This window comes from Aquarana catesbeiana, linkage group LG01, assembly GCF_042186555.1.
Source record: "Aquarana catesbeiana isolate 2022-GZ linkage group LG01, ASM4218655v1, whole genome shotgun sequence".
In the NCBI taxonomy this organism is placed as follows: domain Eukaryota; kingdom Metazoa; phylum Chordata; class Amphibia; order Anura; family Ranidae; genus Aquarana; species Aquarana catesbeiana.
The window spans coordinates 391,848,768-391,874,146 of NC_133324.1; the positions used below are offsets into that span (position 1 = coordinate 391,848,768).

General features: G+C 43.8%; 1 long non-coding RNA gene across 2 annotated transcripts; it reads left to right on the forward strand.

The window, feature by feature from the left end:
* Positions 1-1,437: 1,437 nt before the first annotated feature.
* Positions 1,438-25,085, forward strand: LOC141147181 (uncharacterized). Of its 2 annotated transcripts, none has more exons than XR_012245027.1 (4): positions 1,438-1,514; positions 14,290-14,682; positions 14,762-14,809; positions 24,602-25,085. It is a non-coding gene; the product is annotated as an uncharacterized lncRNA (long non-coding RNA). The 2 variants fall into 2 exon arrangements; XR_012245032.1 differs by lacking the exon at positions 1,438-1,514 and adding an exon at positions 2,671-2,765.
* Positions 25,086-25,379: the final 294 nt, after the last annotated feature.

The window sequence follows — 25,379 nt, forward strand, 5'->3', positions numbered from 1 at the left end:
GAGGGGGAGGGGTTTGTAGTCCTGTCTGAATAATATGTCCGGGTTTCAGACAGTCTGAAACCTGGACACAGGATTCAAAACCAGGACTGTCCGGGTGAATCCTGGACAGGTGGCAACCCTAGTAGGAACTCTCCTACTTATGCAGGAGGTAACACTGTCAATATCCCCCTACACTTCCCAGCTAGGGTTGCCATCTGTCCAGGATTCACCCAGACAGTTCGGGTTTGGAATCATGTGTCTGGGTTTCAGTCTGCCTGAAACCCGGACACATTATTCAGACTAGACTATGGCTTCCCAGCAGGGTTGCTGGCTGCAGTTGTCTAAGCTGAGGGTGTCTGTTACACTCTCTTTCATGCTGCCCAAAGCCAGCACTAACAACCCCCCCCCCCCCACACACACACACACACACAGATGAGAGAGGAGAGAGGGCTCGATCAGCACCTCTTCCTCCCACCCCTACCCCTCTGTGTCTGCCCACACTCCAATCCCCGGGGCTGTGCGTCAGAAAAGAAAAGTGGGGGGCTGGAAATTTGAAGTCCAGCAGTCTCAGATACATCTGGATGAGAGATGCTGACTGCCAAGGGGTGAGTGAGCTCACCATCCATCCTGTCTGTGACTGAAGTCTCCCCCCTTCTCTCTCCTGCCTCTGAGTGAGTACACTAAGGTAAATCAGGGTTCTCAGAGCACCCCTTACATCAGAGTTCCCCTTTACACCAGAGTTCTCAGAGCATCCCTTATGTTGGGGCCCCCAGAGTTCTCCCTTACATCAGAGTCTGCAGAGTCCCCCCCTTACAGTGAAAGGGAAGTCTACGAGTTCAGATGTAAAAGGGGAACTCTGTGGACTCTAATGTAAAGGGGGAGTCTTGTTATTAACTTCATATGATTACAAATGTTATTTATTAGCAAAATATTTGTATAGTTTATACAAAAAAATAAAATTCTTGCTGTGTGCCGCTAAAATGTTCGGGTTTGACTTGAAGAAAAGGTGGCAACCCTATTCCCAGCCCAGATAGCAAGCAATTGTGCTGCAAGTTTGAAAATGACTTGCTAAGCTATTGCGAGACTTGCCAGGCTTCGCAAGTTTGTTGCACAATTGCAGAAAGTTTGCGTTGCATGGCTCCAGATCAACTTTCTTTGCAAACATTCTGCAAATCTGCTGCAAGTTCTGGTTCAGTTATGTTGTGCAATAGTCCTCCCACCATAGGGGTCACTGTGACTTGCAGAGCTCTTGCTGTAGACTCACCACTGCAACTTTGCTCTTGCTACAAATTGGAAAAGCGTCAACTAGAACTTGTGCTTCAAGTGCTCTGCAAGTGTACAACTTGCCAATGAAAATTTGCAGCAAGTTAACAAGACTTACTGCCACAAATTTGTGGCAAGTTATCCTTGCCGTCTGGGAAAATGTCTAGAGCTGAGAGAAAGGAACTGGGAACCTGTCCCTTTTGGAGAGAGGCCACGAGGCTGCAAGGGAGGATTTAGGGTGTGCTGCTGAGGGGACACAGGCTGCTGCTGTGGTAAGTAGACATGGCCTATAGCGCTGCTCACAAGCTGCTGCTGAGAGAGAGGAACTCATGCTGCAGGAGGACACTGAATGCTGAGATCTGTGGTGCACCAGCCTGCTGCTGCTGTGTTGAGAAGCTGTGTGCCAGGGCTCCGGTGCTGACATGCAAGGCTTTAAAATTCTGCTTTTATAGGTTATCAAACACTTTCAGAGTTGAAAACACTGCGTGACGAAAAGTGAAATCTCAAGCGCTACGCAAAACAAGACTAACAAGTCTTTCAGGACAAGCTGCAGAGCAAACTGTATTCTGTAGGATCTACTCTACGGGGCACAGATCAGAAGAGGTTACAGTGTGTAACGTGCATAGCAAAAACAAGAGCAAAAGAAATATTTATGCAAAAATGTAGGTGTTCTTGTCCGCATTGTCCAAATATTTAACCTGGGCTGGGTCAAGCATGTGGATAACTATGATGGATACTGTCGTCTTGGGACCTAAAAGAAATAGTTTTATACATACAAAATAAAATATTGTTGAAAGCTAACATCTATATGAATGCAGACTACTTGAAGCTTGAATACACCTTTTGCCTAAAAAGAAACATTTTAAGTGAATGTTACCTCAATATTTCATACTCCTGATGTGTGTCTGCTGCGCTATGTACTTAAAGCGGGCAAAAAACAACCGTACACTGACATAGCTCCCAACTGTCCCTGATTTCGAGGGACTGTCCCTGATTTGGAACAATGTCCCTCTGTCCCTCATTCCACCTCATTTGTCCCTCATTTTGGTCTGATCTATATAGTTGTATATAAAATGCACTTTTTATCTTTCAGAAAGTGTTTCCCAGTACTAAACCTTTCATCCAATTTCTAAATTGCTCCATTTATACATTTTAAAAGCCAATATAAAGGAATAGTAGTGGTAAAAAAAGCACTTGTGGATTTAATTATCCTTTTTCGGGAGGTTAATTCTCCTTTAAGGGGGTGTGGCAGGGGGCGTGTCCTATGCCTTCATACATTTGCTAGTAGGTGTCCCTCATTCCCATCTCAGAATGTTGGGAGGTATGCACTGATACACTGATCTGCCCAGTGAAGAGCCAGGGGGGTATGGGGGCGGGCATGTCAGCACAATTCTAGCCACTGTGTGCAGGCAAGCTGTGCTCCCAAGTAGAATACAAAGAAGACTGGCTACACTGGGATGGATGTGATTCCATGCCCTGAGCAGTTTGAAATAGGAAAGCAGGGGGACTGGCAGGAACACCAGGTAAGTGATCACATAAAACTGCATAAGGCTTAGAGAGACAGGGGTGCAGAACAGTAAGCTGATCTTCACAATGAATGGCTGTGTGGGGAAAGACAATGTCAGCAAAAGTCTGATCATTGGAGGACAGGCAAACTGTGCTCCCAGCACAGCCAGAAAAATGATCTGCTCTCATGCCTAGCATGGTCAGTTTGAAATAGGAAAGCAGGGGGACTGGCAGGATCACCAAGGATTTCATGCAAAGGAAGAACTACAAAGAGAACAGGATGCTTTTTAAAGAGGAACTGCAGTCTGCTCACATAATTTGTAATAAAAAACATCTTTGCCATTCTGAAGCTTCCCTCCAACCACTTTGCATATTATTTTATATATACTGTGATTCTGTACTTGCCAAATATGTTGCAGAAATCTCCCTCCACTGAGTCTGGCTGCATCCATTTTAACTGTGGGCAGCTGAAGCTGCTGCCTATTCACTTCCTGGATTTACACAGACACACACACAGAGGCACACCTCCAGCTCTCCAGCTCACATTGGCCCTCTTATGACTCATCCGCTCTCCCTTCCAGGCAAACTCTCACAAGAGTGAGAGAGAGAGAGCTGTGCATGATGTCATAAGCCTAGGTTTTTTATCAGACAAGAAACAGGAAGTGGGATGTAAAAGGTATTTACTGGCAGAAAAAAAAATGTTTTACTATCCAAAGTTAAAACAAGGGCAGAAGATTTAATAGATGGAAAGATGAAAAAATGACTGACGTCCGCTTTAATGCTCAGTCAAGAGGTGTTGGACAGAGCATAGTTAAATAGTGGGCTTGATTGGCAGGCTGGGAGGAGATTCACCATGTAGGTGCTATATCAACCAACAGATATGATGCCTATACCTCACAGTTCTAAAATTCTCACAGTTCTGTGTCTGCAAAGGAGGCACACATGGGGCACCCACTGCTCACTGTTCTGTGGGTGACTTGGGATACAGAGAACAACAGGAAACAGAGACTTGAGAAGGAGGGGCTAATAGACCAGAAAATATGCTGCTTGTTCCCTGTATCCCAGGTCACTGACAGAACAGTAAGCACTAGGTGCCTTGTGTGTATCTCCTCTGCAGCCCCAGAACTCTGGTCCGAAGTATCCTTCTCTTTGCATTGTTGGCTGCTTATAAGTACTGGCTTTTTGCTGAGGCTGCACTCCTGCTCCTGATTCTCTCCTATTCACATCTCTTTTGCTGTGGCACTCTGTAAGCTTGCCCTTCCAATAGAATGTATGAATTTGTCTTTACAGTACATGTAAGCGGATGCTTTCTTTGTTTTCAATAAAGTTCACCAATTTGCTGATATCACTCAGCTGCGCTCTGCATTTCTGCTTTTTTCAAACTGTCAGCAAATGACCGATATGGCTACTTTACTGCTGTTTGTAAACAAAGCAGTTGATTCACTCTATCTATACCAGACCCTTATCCTAGCTAAATATCCGATATAGATGTTAACGTGAGACCCACAGAAGAAAAAAAAAAAAAACAGTGTTTAGTTACAGACACATACAGACCCATATGTGAACATGTAGCCTGGCAAACCAGGAAAGAGGGGGGACAAGTGTGCACCCCTTCCTGAAACACATCAGGCCACATGCCTTCAACATAGGGGAGTACCTTGCCAAGGGGGAAACCCTCTAGCAAAGAACCTTGTCCCCATGTTGATGAGGGCAAGAGTCGCTTCCCACAACCCTGGCCCAGGTGAATGAGCAAAGGGTATATAATACCCCTACTCATTCACACAATTTGTGAAAAGTGGACAAACACACTTTTTACAAGTCCTTAATAATAAAAAAGAAAAAAATGCTAACCCCACCTCTTTGTTTACATGGCTGTGAATTCCTAGCTACTAAATGAATGAGGCTGGGTGGTAGAAGTGTACCTGCTACTTTTGTAGGCCGGACATTAGAAGTGCGCATCTTCACTGGTCTCACGAATCGATTAGATTCCGATTATCTGGTCAACGATTCAATTCGATTCCGTGATGCATCACGATTACTGACAATGGTTTCCATCCAAAAAATCCAAACATTTAGAACTCAATTTTTAAAATTTTATCTGCTTTAAAAAAAAAGGACACTCCCTGCATATAGCGGGACAGGGACATGGAAGAGTCCAGGAATGAGGGAGGGGTAGGAACTGAAGGATGGAAGAATCCATGAATAAGAAAGGAAGGATGGATGTCTGGGGATGGAGGAATCAATGGATAGAGAATGGAAGGCCAGAGGAGTCTGGAGATAGGAACTGAAGGATGGAAGAGTCTGGGGATGGAGATGGAGGAATCCATGGATAGGAACAGAAGGATGGAAGAGGCTGGGAATGGAGATGGTGGAATCCATGGATAGGAACAGAAGTATGGAAGAGTACAAAGATAAAAATGGTGGTGGTGAGGGGGGGACTGAAGGATGGAAGAATCAAAGGGAGGATGTTAAGATGGTCATCATGGAGTCCTGCAGGTGAGGAACAGCAGAGGTAGAGGATCCCCTGTGCTGCGTACACGGCAAGGTTGGGGGGGGGGGGGGGTGATGGTCTCCTCCTGGAGTACAGGGTTGGGGATGTCATTGTGCTTCCTGTATAAACATATTTTATTAAAGTGGAATTCCACCCAAATGTGAAACTTCCGCTTTAAGGAGTCCTAACCCCCTTATATGCCACAACTGGAATGTAATTTTTTTTTTGGGGGGAGGGGGGTGGGTACCTAGTCTTGACAGGTACCCAGCTCCCACTTCTGCTTGGGCCGCCTAGGCGGCCCCACCCTCCCTGCAATCTTCTGGGTCCCAGAAGATTGCCCGGCTATGCAGGACAGCGCAGTGAGACATGAGCACCCGGCTGTGAAGCTGCAAGCTGTCACAGCCGGATGCCCACAGTAGTATTGCCAGCTCAGTGGACAGGTGGGGGAGAGAAGGGAGGGTTTCTGTCTTTTTATTAAAAGTCAGAAGATACACTTTTTGTAGCAGTTGACTTTTAATAAACAAAAAATTGACTGGAACTCTGCTTTGAATTAAAAATAATCTCACTCCCTTAAAAAGTGCACTAATCCGGTGCACTACAGGGTACAGGCATTCACACACACTGCTGTTGGGAGGTCAGGAGTGATTACAATCCACTGCTGACAAACAGCCCTGTGACGTTCCCTGTACTGTCTCTGTGCTGACAGTTCCCTGGCTTCCCTGTTTGCACCTTCCAGCACACTAGGAGTTAACACAGTGGAATGTGCAAACGGGAAAGCAGGGGAACTGTCAGCATGGAGCGTGTACGAGGTGTAAGTAGAGTACAAACACATTTATACTTTACTTACTGCTGTTAAAATACCCTTGTCTTAATAAATCCCGAGTTACAATCCATTAAGAGCCCCGCTGTATGTGCTTTTTAAAAAAAATATGGAGCTTCATATCACATATCTCAGTGTGTGTACACGCCACTCATGTGACAGCCCAGCCCGCCTCTCTCCTCTCTCCTCTCATGTCTCTCCTGATGTCAGTGGGGAGTGTCACCCGCTGACTGTAGCTATCAGATCAGAAGAGAGGCGGGCAGGGCTGAGAATTCCCCGCTGACGTCAGGAGAGACGTGAGAGGAGAGAGCAGAAAGGCGAGCCAGGCAGTCACATGAGCGGCATGTGCTCACACTGAGAAATGAGGTATGAAGCTCCATATTTTTAAGAAAAGCACATACAGTGGGGCACGGGATTTATTAAAGCACTTACTTTTACAACTATACACTCGGAGCACTCTTCTGGGAGGGGCGGGGCAAGTCGGGATGGCGTCACCCAACAATCGATTTCCTATAATAAGGCTTACCTGTAGCTTACCTGTAGCTACCCAGGATATCTCCTAAACTTGCACGGTTTAGGAGATATCCCCTGTATTTGCATGTGCCGACGTCATCGGCACATGCGCACTGAAGCAAACTGAAGCAATGGCACATATGTGCTGCTTCAGTGATTGTGCCGTTACTGGCGTGGGAATGACGTCATCACGGCTCCGGCCAATCACAGCACTGGAGCCACGATACCCGGAAGTAACCCCCGGGAGTGAAGTCGCTGGCCGGTGCTGTGGCACTGCAGCGAAGGCTTTGATCCCAGGTGAGTATTACATAATGAGCTAGTATCCTATGCATACTAGCTCATTATGCCTTTGTCTTGCAGGTGTTAGTTTTTTTTTTTTTTTTTCAAAGTGGGTTTACAACCACTTTAAGGCTCCATCAAAATCTTGCCTTCTCCATACTAATATTGGAGCCAGTGTGATATGGTTTCTATTGGGGCATCAAATAGGCTCTCTGTCAGAATTCCAATAAGCTGCTAGTTGTGAGTACTTTTTATGAATCATACATCAGAAGCTTTAGAGTAGCAGGCAAGTACAGTACCTCTTTGCAGTGACTGGTTAAGTGGGAAGAAAGAAGGGTCTTATGACAAGCTTGTCACCTAACACTCAAAAATCAAATGAAAAACGTGCTCTTGGGTCAGACAATGGCCAGAAATCAAAACAAAATAAACATTATTAGTGCATTACTACTTTAAACCATGCTTAAACCTAATCAAATATTTGAAAAATTAAACAAAAGCCCTGAGCCAGACTAGCACTGTTAGTGCCAAGAACACAGCCACATAGAGACTCATCGATGTAGTGTGAGTCTAACAAACTATACATTTAAAGCGGACCGTCAGTCATTTTTTCATCTTTCCATCTATTAAATCTTCTGTCCTTGTTGTTTTAACTTTGGATAGTAAAACATTTTTTTCCTGCAACTAAATACCTTATACAGCCCACTTTCTGTTTCTTGTCTGGTAAAAAGCCTAGGCTGATGACATCATGCACAACTCTCTCTCGCTATTGTGAGAGTTTGCCAGGAAGGGAGGGCGGATGAGTCATAAGAGGGCCAATGAGAGTTGCAGGGCTGGAGGTGTGCCTCTGTCATAGTTGCCAACATTGAAAAAAAAATATGTGGGACACTTTTTTTTGCTGTAGGCGGAGCCAATCAATAATTAGGAGGCGGGGCATTCGTTTGTAGGCGTGACCTAGTAAAAAATAATAGTTGCGGCGCGCGAAGCGCGCCGCGGCGAAAAATGGGCGTGGCTTACGCGGAAAGTGGGCGTGGCTTACGCGGAAAGTGGGCGTGGCTCAAGAGGGTATGGTTAGAGTCTGAGATGAATGGGGGAGGGAAAGGGGGAGAGGGGAATGACGGGACAGCAGCCCCAGGTCCTACACAACAATAGAAATATGTGTATTCTAGAAAGTTTAACAATCAGCAGATAAAGATACTCCAAACACCTGGTGTTAACGCTTCAATCATCCCGGCACCATGGTTGTTATGGTGTCAGGATGATTGAAGCGCATTATTTCTATTATTACATTGTAATATAAAATTAAATCATTCAACTCACCATAATGCAGAATCAGTGGGATCCCTGAGCGTGTCACTAGCCACGTCGCCTGCCACCAGCAGAGTCTGTCCTTGCATCAGGTGCCCCCGCCAGAGTCTGTCCTTGCATCAGGTGCCCCCGCCAGAGTCTGTCCTTGCATCAGGTGCCCCCGCCAGTGCAGCCCCCCCTCAGTTAGTGCAGCCCCCCCTCAGTGCAGCCCCCCCTCAGTGAAGCCCCCCTCAGTTAATGCAGCCCCCCCCTCAGTTAATGCAGCCCCCCCCTCAGTGCAGCCCCCCTTCAGTTAGTGCAGCCCACCCTCAGTGCAGCCCCACTCAGTTAGTGCAGCCTCCCCCCCTCAGTGCAGCCCCCCAGTTAGTGCAGCCTCCCCTCAGTGCAGCCCCCCCCCAGTTAGTACAGCCTCCCCCCTCAGTGCAGCCCCCCCCCCCCTCAGTTAGTGCAGCCCCCCTCAGTGCAGCCTCCCCTCAGTGCAGCCCCCCCCTCAGTTAGTGCAGCCCCCCCTCAGTTATTGCAGCCCCCCCTCAGTTATTGCAGCCCCCCTCACTGCAGCCCTCCCTCAGTTAGTGCAGCCCCCCTCACTGCAGCCCCCCCCCTCAGTTAGTGCAGCCCCCCCTCAGTTATTGCAGCCCCCCCTCAGTTAGTGCAGCCTCCCCCCCTCAATGCAGCCCGGCCCCCGCTCAGTGGAGGAGCGGCCGGTGTTCTGCCGAGAAAGTTCCCCTCGGCAATGGCGGACCCCCTGTACTGCGCAGGCGCAGCGCTTGCGCAGTACGGGGCTGGGGAACTTTCAGGAAGACACGGCGCCGGCGCCGTGTCTTCTGCTCGCTTCAGTGGAGAGGGGAGGGGCCGTGCAGCCAAAGAAGCCGCTTCATTGGCTGCACGGATCGAGCCCCCTTCCCCTCTCCACTAGAGGCAGCTAGAGCGGCAGCGCCGGCCGCCATTTTGCTGGAGCCCGCTGCTCCAAAAAAAAAAAAAAAAAAAAAAAAAAAAAAAAAAAAAACAACATTCCCGATTTTCCTTATGGAAAATCCCGATTCGGGACACTCTCCAATCGGGACGAGGGTCCCAAAATCGGGATTGTCCCGGGAAAATCGGGACTGTTGGCAACTATGCTCTGTGTGTGTGTCTGTGTAAATCCAGGAAGTGAACAGGCAGCAGCTTCAGCTGACCACAGTTAAAATGGTTGCAGCCATACTTAGTGGAGGGAGATTTCTGCAGCATATTTGACAAGTACAGAATCACATTATGTATGAAATAATATGCAAAGTGGTTGGAGGGAAGCTTCAGAATGGCAAAGATATTTTTATTACAAATTATGTGAGCAGACTGCAGGTCCTCTTTAAGGAGTAATGCTCAGATCTCTTACTGACATTGAGCAGCCTGATTTATCAAACAGTAAGGAATTTTATAATTTTATTTGCACTTGTTGCTTCTCATGCTGTGGCAGTAATGCTCTACCCGGATTGCAAGCAATTGTGCTGCAAGTTTGAAAATGACTTGCTAAGCTATTGCTAGACTTGCCAGGCTTCACAAGTTTGTTGCACAATTGCAGTAAGTCTGCATTGCATGACTCCAGAGCAACTTTCTTAGCAAACATTCTGCAAGTCTGCTGCAAGTTCTGGTTCAGTTATGTTGTGCAATAGTCCTCCCACCACAGAGGTCACTGTGACTTGCAGAGCTCTTGCTGTAGACTCAGCACTGCAACTTTGTTCTTGCTACAAATTGGAAAAGTATCAACTAGAACTTGTGCTTCAAGTGCTCTGCAAGTGTACAACTTGCCAGTGAAAATGTGCAGCAAGTTAACAAGTCTTGCAATTCAGCACTGCTGCAAATTTGTGGCAAGCTATCCTTGCTATCTGGGTGTGTAACAAGTTATTGGCAAGTTATTACAATAATAGAAAGAAAATACAGCGCTGACATCCTAAAATAAAATACAGCAGCCAGCACAGCAAAGGACAAATTTGAATAAAAATTGATAAAAATATGTGCAGCGCTAATGTTAAGAAGGTCACTGTATAGTGACAGGACAATATAAGTGACAATGAAAACAATGTACCAAAATAACTCTTATTGGTATGCTAGGCAGAACTATGTAATTAAACTTTAAATAAAATTATAACACTGGATTCATAAATGTGTGGATTTAAATGGCCGCTGCCTTTTATTATAGGTATATATACATACTGTTTATTATCAAATACTGATATTAACATACCAACAACAACAACACATTTTGTAGCTTAGCTATTAAAGCTCAAGCTAACTAAACCATAACACAAAGTCCCACACGCCGAGCTTATGTACAATAAGCACGAAACCCCAACCGGCCCACGGCCAATTCCACACAAGATTGTAGATCCATATTTAGGATGTCCAGTGCAATATCAGACAAGTGGATTCCGTCAGGACGATAAAAACCAAGTATACCATCCTCCAAATCCACATGTCTGTAAGACACTCCATTCAACACAGGCATAAACTTAGCAACAGCACTATTAACATTCTTACGTATTTTATCAAAATGCTTCCATTCGGGTGAAAGAGAACTCAAACGAGGAATAATAACATCCGAAAAGACCAAGAAACAGTTAGGAAGTACATTATGAATGCACAACAAATCAGACTTTATACAAGAGATAATGTCTAAAGTCTTGTAGAGACCAAGGTGGTTTCCAGCCAAATGGAAGATAATAATATCAGGAACAGGCCATTTTAAATACAATAAAGATAACACTTTACGCAAATTTGTCCATTTCAATCTGCGATGCCCATACCAATGTAAGGCAAAGCGAGAAGTAGGTAGATCTAAATTACTGCCATAACAGCGGAATTCAGCCCTTCTTTGAGCCCAGTACACGTAAGACTGTCCGATGATCCAATTGATGAACGTAGAATCTGAAAATTAAATAAAAGCGTTAGGATGAACATAAGAACTGTAGCACTGGCATCTCCATCTACCAATATTTTTAATAATAGATTCAGAAAAACCTAAACTCGCAGCAGTAATAGCAGCGCCAATACGAAAAGAGTGTGATGAAATTGCAAGATGATCCAGCTGCAAATTATGCAGACATTTTTTTTCAAAACAGCATTAAATTGATATAAGATATAAGATATACTTTATTGTCATTGTATACATACATATTGATAAATTGTCAATGGGTCACCGTTCGCATGAATAAGGAATTGGTTATCAAGAGGTGGTCGTAAGTAATTTCGAGTCAGGGACAATGCACATATGGACACATCTATATGCTTGTGGACAGTAATCCAACGACCATGACCAAATTGATCATTTTTACTCTTGCATAACAACATACGAAGCACCCCGGAATGGAAACTCGCAGAAGACATCAGAAGACCCAAACTAGTTGATCGATTAGGAGGAAGCAGTTCAGAGATTCTGAAAGCTCCATAGAAACACAAACAAAAAGAAAGTTTAAACAATAACGCTTCAAAAATTGAAAAACACACTATATCAGTAGTTGTGCATATTTTACACAATAGATCACTTGTGATAGGTAATCTCTGAAAAAAAAAAAATTAGAGCATGAAGTATCACCATGTAAATTTCTAAAAAAGGACACTCCTGATAATGTCTTCACAATATAAGAATAAGAGTATTGTCTTGCCATCAAAAAAATCAAAAAAGACAAAACTAAATCTTCAGTAATGTAGTCTTTAGACATATTGTAACGTTGCAGAAAAGAACACCACATTTTTCACGCCGCTTCATAACATGCCCAAGTGGAGCCAAAGAATTTTGGATAGCATTTTGCACCGAATTCAGATCAGCGTCCATAAATGAGGAGGACATGACTCTCCGATCATGTCTGCATCCGAAACCAATTCCCGAAACCTGCCTATCTGTTGGCGAGACAATGAGTCAGCAATGACATTATGAACTCCTGGAACATATTTTGCTTTCAACCATATATTCAATTCTAAAAACGGAAACACTAAATAACGAAGAATAGAGATAACTGGTGATTTAGAAACCAAACAATTAATTGCAAAAACAACCCCTTTATTATCCGAATGCAAAAGTATCCTCTTATTCCTAAACTGTACACCCCATAATTCAAGAGTTACGATAACAGGAAATAATTCAGGAAGAACAATATTATTAACAAAGCCTTTATCAATCCAAGAAGAATACCATCTATCAGCCGACCATCTACCCTGCCAAAGGGCCCCATATCCGCAAGCCCCAGAAGCATCCGTATAAAGATGAAGAGCAGAGGCGATACAAAAAGGGGTTTGCTACAAAGAGCTTCCATTAAAACAAAACAAAAATTTGTGCCAAACCAACAAATCGACACGAATGTCGGATGTGATTCTAATAATAATAATGTCTAGGAGATTTAACACCCGAACGATAACAAACTACCCATTCTAGAAAAGTAGAAAAAAGTTCAAAATAATAACAGGAGATAGAACAACCCTTGGGCAAACACTTATCAAAGAAATATTTATTGTCAAAAACAAAACCTAAAGAATTGATCGCAGACGGACGTATAGGCAAAAGACAGAAAGCCGATTTTATGTCAGCTTTCGCCAATAATGCAGAATTACCAACAGCTCTGATTTTAATCAAAGCATCCTCAAATGAAGAATAAGACACAGAACACAAATTGGAATCAATTTCATCATTCAAAGAAAAACCATCAGGGAAAGATAAATGATGTATAATCCTGAAAGAACCATGTTCTTTTTTTTTGGAATAACCCCTAAAGGAGAGACCCTAAAATTAGAAAATGGTGGACGATCGAAGGAGTCGGCAATTCTCCCTTCTTCAAGTTCCTTATAAAGTTTAACCTGAACAACATCTTCATGTAAAGCAACTGAAGTCAAATTCTGAAAAACAACGCAACCACTACCCGAAAAAGAAGGTAAAATAAAACCAAAATGGAAACCATCAACATGTCCGCTGTCTTGTGATCTGGGTATAGCAGAAGCCATTGTAACATGTTTACCAATATCACTGGAGTTACCGCTTTTAATAAAGGTATCCCTTAAAGCAGAAGGAGTATGCTGATTCTGCTTTTTAAATCAACGAACAGCTGGGTGCGGCCCTGTACAATGAGCACATTCGTGCTTGTATCTACAATTATTAAGCCATTTACAATGACCTTCATTAAAATTGAAACACAATCCTTTACGAAAAGGTCCAACAATAGGCGTAAGTGGCTTAACAGCTTGTTTCTGTGGCAACAATATATTTAGCAAAAGGCCAAAATTCTCCATACCCCATTTTAGCGACTTATGTACAGAAAGCTTTTGCCGGAAAGACTCAGGAACCAGGACAAACCTTGAAAATTCTTATATGCCTCTAACATGTTGGAACATACCACTGCACAATTCTGGGTGTTTTTCACCCATAATACTTGTATATATGCAAAATGCTTGCAACCAATTGTTGAAATTACGAGGACTAGACCTTCGCCGTTCATCCTCAAATTTTTCACCATCTCTTTTTTCAAGACTATTGTCTTTCAAAGAAGGTAATAATGAAAGCAAATCAAAATAGTCTCCTTTCCATATCTTTTATGGCAATATTCAAATGAAAACCTATCAGTGACAATTCACAAGAAAGAACTTCTTTCATACACGATTCAGTTGTAGTAGTTACAGCCGTAGAAGAAGGATCTGGAGACATAGTAGGGGCAGACAAAGCAATGTTTTGTAATACAGGAGAATCCACAGCATTATGCATATTATCTCTCCATACAGAGGCTAACCCAGTTTGGGCAGTAAAATGAGGTAACACAGAAGTAGGTAACAATTTAGACAATAATTTAGACATATTCAAAGCAGTCTTCTAAAAGCGAGGCACCTAAAGACTCACCTCTGGACATTTGCAAATTAGACTGTGCAGCCTGAACTAGGCCTTGCGGAACCCCATCAGCAGCCATGGAATTAGCAGCTACAGTATCTTGTGTATTGCTAGTTGTCATAGCGACAGCATCAACAGCAGACACATCAACACATAATGCTCCAGAAACTGAAGGGTTAATTTCCAATGTATTAACATCTGAGTAGTGAGCAATGTTATCATGCATTTTGTCATTTAAATGATGTTTCTTACTGCTTTTCTTGAGACTTGTCTTTTTAATTTCTCTTCCAGAATCTTGTGGCATGGAAGGGGATTTGAATCTTCACGGCCTCTTACAGATCCTTTCTTCACAGCCGCCGGTCGTATTGCGCATGCGCCATCTTCTGAGACCGAGATTATCTCAAACAGCCCCGAAACGAGGGATCCTGCGTCGCTGGGTCAATAGGCGGTCCCCAACGGGAGATAGAGACAGTCGCAACATGAGGAAGATCCAGAAGAACAGGCGATGTGACATCCACAAGAGGGTCTTGGTAGTAAGGAGGACGTGGAGAAGCCGAAGGAGCCGGATGGGGAACACTGTAAGCCGAGGATGAAGGGGGAGGCATAGATAAACAGGACCGAAGCCACCGTTCACCGACATCGGATTCGGCCCCCTTCATCATCTGGCGCAGCAATGAATCCATGGTACAGCCGCAGATGATGTGCTTTTTTCTCTTGATCCCACTGACTGCGCTGTTATGACGCATTTTTCTTTCTTTTATAGGTCTTTACTCGTGCCAGGACCGTTACAGACATCTTAAGCCAATCAAAGGTAAGTACAAATAACTGACGCAAACTGGTTTAAACAGCAATATTTTACTGTCTACCAGCATCCCATATGTGCTGGGTGGGGACATTTCTTGCTCCTCCCACCACTTTTATTCTAAAAAGTGACATGAATGGCCATTTCACACTGATAATGAATGAACATTGACCATATAAATGTGACAAAAAAAAATGTGTCCTTATAAGAATGATGATAATTAGTGGTGACAACTAAACAGTCCACAGAGTGAAAAGATATGTATTGAAGTTGATCTTTTTTGGTACATTGCTTTCATTGTCACTTATATTGTCCTGTAGCTATACAGTGACCTTCTTCACATTAGCGCTGCACATATTTTTATTTTTATAATTGGCAAGTTATTGGCATGAGGCACTATTGAGGCTGAGATAACTCAGGTCCTCTGTTTAGTTTGAATATATTTGATTAACTACTTCAGCACCGGGCCATAGACATATGACGTCCACAGATGGGATCTCCCATCCTGGGTGGACGTCATATGACGGCCTGGGATTCCCGGCCGTCTAGGGGGCACGCGCGTGCACCCGTCGCGTTGCTCGTGACCCGGTGCGTGTGCCCGGCGGCCGTTAACCGGGCCGAACCGTGGATCTGTGTGTGTAAACACACAGATCCACGTCCTGTCAGTTGTGAGGAGAGCGATCTGTGTTCCCAGTACAGCGGAACACTGATCGGTCTCCTCCCCTTGTACGTCCCCGCCCCCTACAGTTAGAATCATTCCCTAGGAAACATACTTAACCCGTTGTGTCCCCCTAGTGGTTAACCCCTTCACTGCCTGTCACATTTACACAGTAATCAATGCAATTTTATAGCATTGATCGCTGTATAAATGTGAATGGTCGCAAAAATGTGTCAAAAGTGTCCGATGTGTCCGCCATAATGTCGCAGTCACGAAAAAAAATCGCGATCGCCGCTATTACTAGTAAAAAAAATAAATAAATAATTTTTTTTTTAAAATGCCATAAATCTATCCCGTATTTTGTAGATGCTATAACTTTTGCGCAAACCAATCAATATACGCTTATTGCAATTTTTTTTACCAAAAATATGTAGAAGAATACGTATCGGCCAAAACTGAGGAAAACATTTTTTTTTTTTTTTTAAATTGGGATATTTATTATAGCAAAAAGTAAAAAATATTGTGTTTTTTTCAAAATTGTCGCTCTTCTTTTGTTTATAGCGCAAAAAATAAAAACCGCAGAGGTGATCAAATACCACCAAAAGAAAGCTCTATTTGTGGGGAAAAAGGACTTCAATTTTTTTTGGGTACAACGTCGCACGACCACGCAATTGTCGCTTAAAATGCGACAGCGCTGAAAACAAAAATTGGCCTGGGAAGGAAGGGGGAGAAAATGCCCTGTATTGAACTGGTTAAAATTTGCATGGCTTTAAAATATAGCAGTAATAAAATAAAAAAAGAAATCAAATATAAAAATATAAATTACAAATGTAAATAAAATACAATATAGTTAACTGTTGACTAGCTCAAGTTTTACTTTTTGGGTGTGTATTTAGTCTGGCAGTATTCCAGCATTAGACATAACTGCTAAGTGCTGGTTTTGGCTACATGATTGTGTTGTGTTCTGGTTGTGGTGCATGTGGAGGTTGTAAAAGCACTGCTATTTGTTTAGCTTTGTTGCTATTTATTTAATGAGAGGATATGCTAAGAGGTCACAGAAGTCAAAGATATATAACAATTAAATCAAATTTGCTATATAAATACATTAAATAACACATTATGAGACACATTAAAGTGATACAGTAAGGCAACCAATAAATGTTTAACGCACCTGAACTTTTTTTCCTGGCACCACCATGGCAGCATACTAGTGATAGAGCTCCACCTCTTGACCACTTCCTCAGGACCAGTGAATAGCATAAATTAAAGGCCTAGTTAGGCCCCACCCCATTCTTCTTTTTTTCCCCTTACCTCCACGCACTAGTGTAGAGTAAGCAGTACTACTATGTCCCCACCTCTGCCTCAGAGCAGTATCCATCTGGATACAAAGCCCAGTGCGAAGTCCCTGTGCTTGGGCTGCTAAATGCGCTGAGGAGCCTGGGAACCCTTTCTGTGGGTCTTGATGGGGCCCTGCAGTGTTTCCTCTTTAGGAACAAAATCTGCTATCATATGTCATCATATTGTCATCAAGTGTCTGCGGGCTGAGGCTTAGGGGTGCCAGCTAGTTCTTTCCTTCTCTCTTACAGGGCTGCCTTTCCCTTTTTCTCTTGTCTGTCTCCCCGTATCCTGTCAGGTGTTCTCTCTTACCTTGGTATATCTCTCAGGTGTGTGCTTCCCATGTCTCAGTTTTTTAGTGATATTTGATTTTCCCTCTTGCTTGCTTGTGGGGGTCTAGGTCACGCTGCCTGTGGCGCCCCTGGCCTCACTATAGGCTGAGAGCGGCCGCCAGGTGCACTTTTTCTTGGCTGGGGCCTCTCTGGATGACGTCAGCGGGCCATGCCGGTTGGCAAATGCACGCTGGCCGGTGGGGTTGCCGATCGCCATCATGTCATGTCAAATTCCTGCTCTCAATAGTACTATTTTCCTTTCCGGCTATCCTCATATCAGCTGGCGGTCCTATTTGTCCTCAAGCCATGAGTCAGTCACCACTTATGCAAAAAAAGACCCTCAAACTCAAAGGTTGGGACCAACGTATTGGTATGTTTTCAGGAAAAGAGTGCCTCCGGATTGCTTTGATGCTTGTCAGCCCCGCATGCTCAAGCTCTCAAAGGAGAGCCAGGGAAGGTGGAGGAGCGCAACCCGAGATGCCACTCCCACTCAAGGGAAAAAGTTCCAAGGAAGAAATCTTATCCCTTCTTCCCCAGAGCAACACCAGCGCCCCACCCTTTGACGCAGTGCCATATATCATTTTTGTTTTAAATGAGGGTGGCGAGAGATTCTATTTTGAATTTATTTCAAATATCCCAGCCAGGTAGCCGAGTTGCCAGTACTAGAAGAGCAACCTGGCACCTTGGCAGATGGTGCTCAATTTATCAGTTCTGTTACCCTGCCAAGTGGGCAGCCTGCACACAATAGTGGTTCCTCTTCCTGAGAGGAAGACCCAGAGCTGCTTGGTTTCAGGTTTTTCTTCGGGGAGTCATGTATCCAAGTAATCAACAGGCCATTACATTATTATGTGTAAAAGTCAAAGCGTCAGTGGTCTCATTCAGGTGTCCGACCAGAGCAACGATATACTCGGTCATGGCTAAGGGGGCCCTATGGTTGACTCAACAGGCTGTGTTTGCTGTTTTGTGTTTTGCTGCAGAAAAAAAAAATGGTGTAGGTTACCTTATAACAGAAAAACTTTGGTAAGAAATCAGAGACAGCCACATCAGGCAACCTTTGCCACGACCCCTAAGTAAAAAACATTGGATACACCGCGGGTACCCATTAAGCCCTTTGAACGAGTGCATGCTCAGGCTATTGATGTAAAAGCAAGAGTTGACGCGCTCTGCAGGTACATGTTGTGCAGATTCTTGGGTGAAACTATCACGCACTCATGGACCTTTTTGGGAGAGTCCTTATTGCTCCTCTTCCAGAACATTTCTCTCCCACTAGGCTGCCAGATTCACCACAAAAGCAGGTGGGCTGCTACAATACATACAGACACTGCTGATCCAGGCAGTCATCGTACCGGTTCCATTCACAAAAAGGGGATCTTCAGATGGAGTCCATTCAAGCAGTGCAGACAGACGGCTAGATGCGATTACTGGATCTTCAGGATGCCTACCCTCACATCCTAAATTTTTGTCTTCCTAGCCAGAGTTCTGGAACAATTGCTGGCACACCAGAAGATCTTCATGTACACCCTGCAGAGATATGGCTGAGTTATCAACGTAAAAAAAAAAAAAAAAAGAGAAAGCCAGCTCTCTTCAACCCAACAGTTAGGGTGCCTGGGGGTGCTCTACCAATTCCTCTGTTTTGCTTCCATTGGGGAAAGAGGTGACAGTCAGGAGGATAATTCTGAGGACAGAAACCTGCGCTTGTTTGGCACTTCTTAGTGCCTCAATCTTTTGGACACAATATCATCATGCATACCGATGGTCCCTTGGGCACCTGCATCAGTTTCCAGTTAAGATTCTTAACTCGATGGAGGAAACAGAATCTAGCACAGTTAATAGTGTTACTCAGTTTGAGTAAGAGTCTGCAGCTGGGGCCAAACAGAGAGACCTTGAACAAGTCACGTTCCGTTAGACTGGGTTGCTGTTACGAATCATGTCGGCAAGACAGTCGGGAGGGCGCACTGCGAGTGTCTGTTGGTTCAAGGCAAGTAGAGATTCCCAACCAAAGGGGATGGTCTCAAATGCGCTGGAAGTTCAAGCAGCCTTTTTTATTTTTATTTTTTGGCACTTTCTGCCTTGCTACACAGAATCTAGAGAAGACCAGGCTCTCTGCATTTGGACAACAGGGCAGCGGTTGCCTATATTCAGCAGGGAGGTACTCGCAGCAATATGCTATTGAGAGAGGTGAGAGGTGTCTGGAGCAGAAAATCACCTACAAATTCCGAAAGCAGTTTACCTTCCAGGGAATTTAAATGCAGGCAAACCGACTATGATGCAAGCTTCCCCAAGGCATCTTCAAAACAGAGTTGCTGCAAAATATCTTCCAATGGCAATTTCGTCTTTGGTAGTAAGATGGAGACGGCTTTATCAAGAGTAATCTCTACTTTGTTGAATGCTAGAGGACACTATGCCAACAGCACCTGGGCCGCAGTCTGAAACCATTCACTGTTTTTTTTCTTGGCTTTGATCCTGCTGTGCCTCCAGTGGCGACTGCGCTAGGCTTCCTCTAGGCTGGATTGGACATGGGCTTTAACCTATGCTCACTGAGGTTGCAAGGGATGGCAGTCATAAGGATTCATCCACCAAGAGGGGAGTCTTGCCAAGTAAGATCGGTCGTTGTAAGAGGATTTACTTTCCGTTCAAACGGTTGCTTCAACAAGGCAGCATTTGGCTAGGGACATTACTTACAGAGCAGTATCTATCACAATATCTTAATCAGAGGGATGTCCAAGATTCTGACTCTTGGACCTTCAGAAAAACATAGTACTTTCTTCCCAGAAAAAGTAGAGTTGTGTCCTGTAGGTCACTTCGTACCAAGGGGAGCGACGGCCCTACATTTAACAGATGTCTGAGCATTACCTAACTTTCCAGAAGTTCACACAGGAAAGTCACGCGAACGTGTTTGGAACCTTGAGGAAGTAACTGTCCACAGTTGTTCCTTTTAGATCATCTATTCAGCCTTTCATCATTCCAGCTGGGAATCACCAGGGAAAAGAAGCTTCTGCCTTGATTCTGGCAGGTTGGGTTGTGTATGACGTGCAAGCGGCTGTGAGCTTCCGTCAACGGTGACTGCGCACTGTATCAGAGTGGTTGCAGCCTCATGGGCAGCCCGTTCGAGAGCATCTGTGGAATCCCTCTGTGCAGAGGTATCCTGATTGTCACAAAATACCTGTTTAAGCGTTACAGGGTAGACACGGGTGCCTTGTCAACAGTGGACTTTGGAGGAAGGACTATTCAGTCTTCTATCCTATCCTAATTTAATCTTCCACAGAGCTCATATTTTTAATGATGGTTATGTCGATGTAACGTCATTAAGTGTTGTAATAACATTTTTTTTTCTAATAATTGACTCCATTGCTGCAATTCAAAACCCCACGGGGAAATCTCCTCCATTTTTTCTATCCTGATTCAAGATTGATTTGGCAAGTAGAACCCGCCCTGTCAGCTAGTTATTTATCACTAGTATGCTGCCATGGTGGCGTTAGGAAAATGGAAAATTGTATCAAATACTTACCGTAAGGCCCCTAGGAGCAGCTGTAAAAAACGCCCAGTATGCATGAAGCCAGGGGATACCTTAGCTCACTATGATTTCAGATTACTGAAAGGAAAATCAGGATGGCTGCACACCAAACTGAAATCCAAATGCCTTTATTCACGTAAAACCATGAAGAACATGAGGAGCACTACATGTACAAGCAAGGGAGGAATGGCTTACATGTTTCGCACATGAATTGTGCTTTATCAAAGCCCCATGATTTCAGATTACATTGCTCCCTCAGTGGCCTTCAATCCCTCCCCTAGTACTTTTTTTTCCTTATCTCTTTTTCTCTTTTCCTTTCCTTTTTAATCCTAACAAGTTACTTCCACCTCAATTTCTATTGTCCCTACTCTGCTATTTTTTTCTGCTTCTCCTTTCTCCATTCACCCTCTTCTTTTCCTAATGTGGAAAACACCAGATTTAAGTTCCTGCCCAGATGCCATGTGATTGACTGATTAGCAGTTTGTGTTACCAAGCAATTGAAACAAGTGTACCTAATAAAGTGGCAGGTGAGTGTATATACTGTACATATAATGAGTAAATATGAAAAGGAAGTTGGGACTTTGTGTGAGGCAAACGGCAAATTGGACAAAGTAATGCATAAATGGTGACTTAATGAGTTTTATTCAGCATAAAAAGGCTATAAAATCGCATTCAATATGGAATACATTAAAAGCCAATGCATATATGTACATGTAGGATGAAGTACAGTTCATGAATAAAATAAGAATACAGATACATAATCCAAGTAGTTCATATGTGTACAACCTTGAAAACGAAATAGCAGAACATTCCAGTTGCCAATGTATGGAGTGATAACTCCATATTAGGAAGCAAGTAATTAAAAGTATAGTAAAAAGATGCAATGATGATTGACTATAGCAAGGTGCATCCTATCAGAGCTCAACGCATTTCATGTGAAAACACTTCATCAGGAGCAGATGCATCCATTGGTCTGTAAAATATATATATATGTATTGGTACCGATCAGTTCGGGTAAGAACACGAGCATCAAAAAAAGGGGGTAGAAAATATTGCAGTGTAATTACTTACAGAGGACTGGAGAACAGGGGTGCATGATGTTGTACTCATGAGGAGCCGCTGGGATAGGTCATCCGACACGGGAGCTGAGGAAGCTATACCATGCAGGGAGCAAACGCCCTGACATAAGATCCCCAAGCAGATAGATTCTCCATATTGTGTATGTGATAGCACAAAGTGGGGCTCCAGAGGAGTCTGTAAGAAAGGGGGATATACTATGAAGAACTCTCAGGGGATAAAGATGGTGTAAGGCCAGTAGGAGCCAAATAGCAGTAAGGGAAGCATTTTGTGAAGGTGTTTAAAGAAAACAAAACTATGCCATTTACAAGCCATGAGACCAGGCCCGGACTGGCCATAGGGCAGACCGGGCATTTGCCCTGTGGGCCGGGGCCGCCCATTCCGTGGCCTGTTAATGATCAGGCTGCACAGTGGGAGGTAAGCGTTGACCGCGGCCTAGACAGGGTTAACGCAGGCCACAGCCGCCGCTCGCTTACCGCTATGGGGCCGTGCCTATGTTTTCGGCGGAACTAGCGGATGCATGGGCTGAGCTGTGTGTCTCTCACACACAGCTCAGCCTCAGAACCGTGCTGACCGTTCCGCTCTAGGCTCCTACGGACTGCTCCTCCTCCTCCAGCCATAGGTGTCTGCACAGTGGGGTAAGGGGGGAGCTGCGGGCTGCTGTCAGGATGACCCCCCTCTCATGTCCCTCCCAATTGGCCACAGCGGAGGGCCAATCAGAAAAAAACTAGTGAGGCATCATGGGAAATGTAGTCCTAGAGATAGGAGGCCCAATTGATCTCAGCAGGGAGACGGCTACAGCACCAGCAGAGAGCCATGAGAGCCACGGTGTACCCGCACCACCAGAGCGCCACGCTGTACCCACACCACCAGAGAGCCATGAGAGCCATGCTGTACCTGCACCACCAGAGAGCCACGCTGTACCAGCACCACCAGAGCGCCACGCTGTACCCGCACCACCAGGGAGAGTCATGAGAGCCACGCTGTATCCACACCACCAGAGCGCCACGCTGTACCCGCACCACCAGAGAGAGCCACGCTGTACCGCACCACCAGAGAGAGAGAGACACGCTGTGCCCGCATCACCAGAGAGAGCCATGCTGTACCACACCACCAGAGAGAGAGATCCACGCTGGGCCCGCACCACCAGAGAGAGAGCCATGCTGTACCACACCACCAGAGAGAGAGAGCCACACTGTACCCGCAATACCAGAGGGAGAGAGAGCCACGCTGTACCTGCACCACCAGAGAGCCACGCTGTACCCACACCACCAGGGAGCCACAAGTGCCATCCTGTACCATACCACGAGAGAGAGCCTCACTGTACCGCACCACCAAAGAGAGCCACGCTGTACCGCACCACCAGAAGGAGGGCACCATGCTGTCCAGGACCACCAGAGAGAGATTTTTTGTCCCAGTCCGGGCCTGCATGAGACCGTATCCAGATAGATGAAACAGGGAGTGAAAAGTGTGTGAGGCAGTCATATGTGACGGCCAGAGTGAAGTGAAAAAGACAGCAGAAAATTGCGCACAGCAAGAAAAGTGCCAAATATACCAAGATATTTAGTTTTTCTGCTGTCTTTTTCACTTCACTCCGGCCTTCACATATGACTGCCTATCATATGTACACCTCATTTAAAGTCCCATCCTTCCCCCTTTCCCACTTTCTTGTACATCTAATGTGATTTGACATGTTAAAGCTCTGGATGATCATGTTTTTATGCAAATGTATGTAATATTTAATTCCAATCCCAACTGCTGTATCTGTATCCTTGTTTCTTATAAATAAAGACATAAATAAAGAATGTGAAGAAAAAAAAAAAAAAAAAAAACGTAGCTCACCATGCTTCACCTAAAGCAAAGTATCATTTTTGGTAGAACTGGCCCTTTATATGGTCAAGTAGAAACATATTTATTGTTACCTAATTAATAGAATTTTTTTTTTAATTTTCCTCATGTCAAATTTAGCCAAGAAGAAAGGAATATTTAAAGGGAACATTCTGGGTAGATATAAATAAATAAACATGAAAGGTAACCCAAGTCTGTCATCCCATTCAGAGTGAAAGAATATCTCCTTTGCCTTACAGGTGTATACATTTTTAAACACTTTCCTAGATCAAGCCATTGTATTTTTATCAAGCCCTTCACTTTGAATTAACAGCCATTTTTTTTTATGTGAACGCTGTCTTCATGGAATCAGGTAAACATTTAATAGCAAGTAAAACAATGCTTCTTTGGTTTGTAAAATAATGCTAAATTTTAAGTTTACATTTTGCTGATAAAATGTTATTCTTGTTCATGAAAAATGTGCTGTTATGGATAATTGGTAAATGACTCTGTACATGTTAATGTGCTATGGGATATTGTTTGTTGTGACGTGAAATGCTACAATATTACATAACTGGGATGTAATATTTGAGGTTAGAATTTTTTTTTAAGAGAAATTTGCATGACATAAATACTCAAATGCATATTTAAAACATCCGTCAGGTGGTAAGCCGTCCTCCATATGTACATATGATCATTTCATAGACAGTTATATCCTGTTTTATCCTGGTAAACTGATAATTTATAGGACATTTCCTTTTTTCGTATGGCTACCAAAGCAACTCTTTATTTGTCAATCCATATATATTTTGTTTGCAAGTTTTACTAAATTGTGTGTCATAATATATTTGTGGTAGTTGTCATCTATAAAATGTATTCCTACTAATTAAAGTGTTACCACAGTCAAAACTTAACCTTAGCAATTTGCATGGCATCCCCTGTGTGACATCACTGCCTTATAAAAGAAAGTACTATATTTCCTTGTAGTTAAAAAAAAAAAAAAAAGCCTGCCAAGCTGCAATGACATCACCTTAATGATCAATACTCTATTGTTCCAGGCAAGACCACAAGAAGTCCAACCAGTCCTTATTTACACTGACAAGCTTTAGCCAGGAAGGACTTAAAAGGAATGAGAAGAAGCAGAGCGAAAACCTAGAAAACGAGAAAAAGTAAAACTAAAAACTGAAAAATAAATGAAAAAAAAAACCCCAAATCTATTATTATTATTATTATTATTATATTTTTATAGCGCCAACAGTTTATGCAGTGCTTTACAATATAAAAGGTAGACAATACAGTTATAATACAATAAAATACAAGAGGATTAAGAGGACCCTGCTCGGAAGAGCTTGCAATCTAGTAGGGTGGGGCAGGAGGTACAAAAGGTTGTAAATGTGGTGAATGAGCTGATGGAATTGGTAAAAGATTAGTTGGCGCGGGATTTCTATGATTAAGCCCTTTTCAGGGGAAACATATCAAGGTAGGATTGGACTGAGAAAGCTTCTTGATCTTGCCTTATCAATGCTTCTTTGCTTACTACACATGGGAAGTGCTGATGAGCGCTATTCCGCTGGCACCTATAGCCTTATGGGATTATGAGTGGCAGCTTTCTTGGGTATTTGTTACTACATTTCATTATAACTGTTGTAACTGAAATGACACTACATGTTTAGTGTGCCAATGATGTAATCGGTGCAGACACTCATACCCCGTTTGACTTTGCATTGCTAAAAGCGGGTCTTCTTTGTGGACAGACTTCCTCTGTTCGAGGACCCTGCTGAATAATCTTATAACCTCTGTAAGGTTTATTTTTGTCCTCTTTGTCCCAATAGAGAG